This window comes from Mustelus asterias, chromosome 5 (genome assembly GCF_964213995.1).
Source record: "Mustelus asterias chromosome 5, sMusAst1.hap1.1, whole genome shotgun sequence".
NCBI lineage: Eukaryota > Metazoa > Chordata > Chondrichthyes > Carcharhiniformes > Triakidae > Mustelus > Mustelus asterias.
The window spans coordinates 68,802,065-68,806,381 of NC_135805.1; positions in this window are offsets into that span (position 1 = coordinate 68,802,065).

Below are 4,317 nucleotides of genomic sequence, written 5' to 3' on the forward strand. Positions count from 1 at the left end.
TTTTTCAATCTGCTGAGACCTTTCCAGAATGTAGGGAATTTTGGAAGACTACAACCAATGTTTCCACTGGCTCTGCATTGATTTATGTTAAGACTATAGGATTCAGGCCATCAGAATAAGGGAACACATCAGCCTTTAGTCCTGATAGTTTTCCTTTTTCTCTAGTGATTGTTTTAAGTTCCTTCCTTTATGCCCATTGATTTTCTGTTATTCCTTCTACCGTAGGAGAGGTACAAGACACTTGTTCAAGGTTTCTGCCGTTTCCTTGTTTCCCATTAGTAATGCACCAGTCTCATCCTCCAAAGGACTAAAAATAGTGTTTTAGTCAATAAACACAACATTTGTAGTGCAGCACGTTCAAAATAAAAATGTTAACAGGACATAAAAATATGGCTTTCATAATCAGCTTTGATTGAGCAAAATTATTTGGGGAGGGGGTGGGGGTTCAATTTAAAACTGTCCTGATTTCTCTGCTCACGATCTCTCTGTAAACAAAAGGTATTTTAAAAAATTCTGATTTCCCTCTTTATAAATGGTGGCATATTTCCCCAATCCTTAAATTTGGAGTGATCCAAGCCCCTGTGAATAACTTGCATAGCAAATTTGGGACAAGATAAAATAAAAGATTGGTTTATTCTTACACCCACACACACATGAGATGGACTCTGCAAGGTCCACCCCTTTTGCACTCACACAATAAATAGGGAAAAAGGACGAGGGTTCAGGACATGACCGCAATAATATACAAGTTAGGATTTTAAGTGTGTCCAGAGTCCAGCAGCAAAAGTCAAATGGAACGTTCCATTAGAGGGGAAGTTGGCTGATTGTAACGCGATTCTGTCTTTCCCAAAGCAAGACTTCCACAATGAAAAAAGGCACATAGAGCGAGTTAGTCTTGGAGCCATGAGTTCCAAGATTCCAGCAGTTTGCACTGAGGGCCAGTGTTTTTTCTTTCTCGCAGGCCGTCTCCTGATTGATGATAGACAGCACAGGCTATTGCCTGGAGTCCAATTCTCATTGGAGGTCCAATAGTAACTGGTCATAATGTCCAGACTGCATAATTTAAGGAATTCAGACAGCCCAAGTCCCCAGTCATGTGATACTGGTTTTGGGTTGTTAAACGAGACCCTCTTGTTGAAACTATTGTGTTAGAACAGTTAATGCCCAGGGTATTTGCACCATCATTGGAGACCAGGATCTGTAAAGGGCTGTCTATGTTCGAAGCTGGCTGGAACAGACAGTCTGCTGGGCCATTGTGTTAGCTTGGCTAGATTGTTTATGGGATGCAAAGAATGCTATATTTATTGAAATCTCAACTTCCGACTTTGACTTTAACACAAACACACATTAACACAAGATACTTAACTGACAGATTGTCTTTATTTTACTTGCTAGCAAGGGGGTAGGTTCTCGACACGATGGGCCAGAGACACCACTCCACGGGACAAAGAAATTCACCCTGGTTTATACAATTCTACAGCTCACAGTTAGTTGGACACAATCCAATCAAAAGTGTTACAAATGACATACTTTATTGATCCAATAGAAAAAATACTGAACCACCCTGATCTATGAGATCACGATTCCTCGTGGGATACCCCAATATGTCATCCCTAAGCCTATCCTCTAGTCTCTTATGATGTGGAGATTTACAAGAGCACTCCATCTGACGAAGGAGCAGCGCTCCAAAAGCTAGTGGCGTTTGCTACCAAATAAACCTGTTGGACTTTAACCTGGTGTTGTTAGACTCCTTACTGTCTCTAGTCTCTTAGTCAGACATCATGTCTCTATTTTGATAGCAGCCTCACAAAGCATCTTCACTAAAACAGTCTCACATGGGCATCCTTTAATTGATAAAGGGGGCCTACAAAAGCCATTAGTATTTTATGGCCTTGTCAGTGAAGTTAACTGAATCTCTAAGAAATGTGGTCAACTAATCTTGCCTTCTGGATATTTCCCAACTGTAGCCCTGATAAGTTTTGTTTATTGCCAACATATTGAAACACATGTATATATTGCTTATCAATTCAATGACTGAGCTTTTTATCACTGCCTACAGTTAAAAGGGGTATCATCATGTTACCATTAATTCTTGTCAGTTCCCACTAAGTCCCCAACCATAACTCTTTCATTAGCCAAGACATTAATATCTTTCTGACTCTGTTTTGATTAGAAACTGTGAAGGCAGCTTCATTAAAACTCACTCTTATATCAGTTGTTTCTGATAAAGTGTCTGGTGAGGCAATTAAGTCTCCTTTATGGCCTTGTGATTCCAACAGTGGGGTGCTTTAAAGGAATGTATCTAACATATGTTTGGAATCAAAGGGCACTCTGTAACTGTGCATCTAAGTTTCTTTGTTTAACTTCTAAAAATGTATAGAAGATATATTTATATGTATGGACTAATTAAAGGTATTATATATACCTTTAAAACTACATAGTATTTAAAACACCTCATTACAATTACTAGCAAACTTGCTCCCTAGTGATTTAAAGTGAATCCTACATCTAAGTTGATTAAACAAAGATCCCAGCAGAGTCTGCCAATCTTATAGTAGCCCTTTTCTATCTTTTTACATATTCCAGATGTTTGAGGGGTTAGTCTTTGTTCACTTTGAAATAATTCAGAAACTTCTGGCCGGCATGTGACCAGCTGGAGCTGTTTTGTCATTCGAGCAATTGGCTATTTTGAAAAGCATGAAAAATGACTTTAATAATAGATAAGCTGATGAATCTATATTTCTTTCAGGTCACGACTGTGACAAAATTGATAAAATTAAACTTTTGGGAAGTATTCTGGGATTAAAAATCTCAGGAGAAGAAATTAAGGCAAGAAGTTTGAAATTGATAAAAGTACTAATTCCACCAGAGAGCTGGGCTATCTTTCATTTCCTTTTGTCATTTCTCCCTTCCTATTGGTGTATCAGCTGTAACTCAGTTTGTATAGGCACACATACCTCTGACTCACAAGGTTCTGGGTTCAAGTTTCACTTCAGGGCTTCAGTGCAAAAACCAAGACTGATACTTCAGTTCTGTACTGAGGGAACATTGCACTGCTTAAGGTGCTGTCATTTGGATGAGATGTTAAACTGAGACCCCTGCTGCCAGCTCTGGTGGATGTAAAAGATCCCTTGACGCTTTCCAAAGAAGAGCAGGGGAGTTAGTATAGTGTCCTGTTCAATATTTATTGCTCAACCAACCTCACAAAAAAACCAGATTATCCAGTCATGATCACATTGCTTACTGAGTGCTGTCTATCCCACATTTACAACAGTGATACTTCAAAAAAGTACTTCATTTGTTGTAAAGCTCCATGACATCTTGTGGTTGTGAAAAGCGTTACATGAATGATTTATTCTCTTCATAAGCTCTGTGGAATGCAGAGAACAGTAGTACTTGATAATTGGACTATTTTTTTAAAGTTGTTTTGTGTGTTGGCTACACAGATATGTCTGTAACTTGAAGTAATTTGATTTTCTCCTTCAGTATGTATGCTCTTCCATACTCTCTTCCATCTTCTTCCATTAGGAAGAGGATACAAAAATGTGAGATCATGTACCAATCGACTCAAGAACAGCATCTTCCCTGCTGCCATTAGACTTTTGAATTAACCTACTTATATTAAGTTGGCCTTTCTTTACATACTAACTATTCTGCATCCTCTCCTTTCCTTCTCCCCTTTGTACTCTATGAACAGTATGCTTTGTCTGTATAGTATGCAAGAAACTACTTTAAAGTTAAAAAAATGTATTTATTAGTCACAAGTAGGCTTACATTAACACTGCAATGAAGGTGCTGTGAAAATCCCCTAGTCATCACACTCCGGCACCTGTTCGGGTACACTAAGGGAGAATTTAGAATAGACAATGCACATAACCAGCGCGTTTTTCGGACTGCGGGAGGAAACCGGAGCACCCAGAGGAAACTCACGCAGACACGGGGAGAACGTGCAGACTCCGCACCCCAACAGTGACCCAAGCCGGGAATCGAACCCGGGTCCCTGGCACTGTGAGGCAGCAGTGCTGTGCCACCGTGCCGCCCTGAAAATACTTTTCACTCGATACCAATACATGTGACAATAATAAATCAAATAAAAAATGTGACAATAACAAATCAAATCAAATCAAATATGTTGACCCACCAGCAATAAAAAAAAAGAGTTGTTGAATTCTGCTCTGCCTATATAGGGGGCGCTAGAGCCCTGGCTGCCAGGCACTTAGAGCGGAACATTGCTCTTGTCTACTAGGTTGTGAACCAATCCTTGCGCTCCATGTGTTGTTTCAAGTCAAAGGTGAAAGTTAATAATTTTTTAACCTC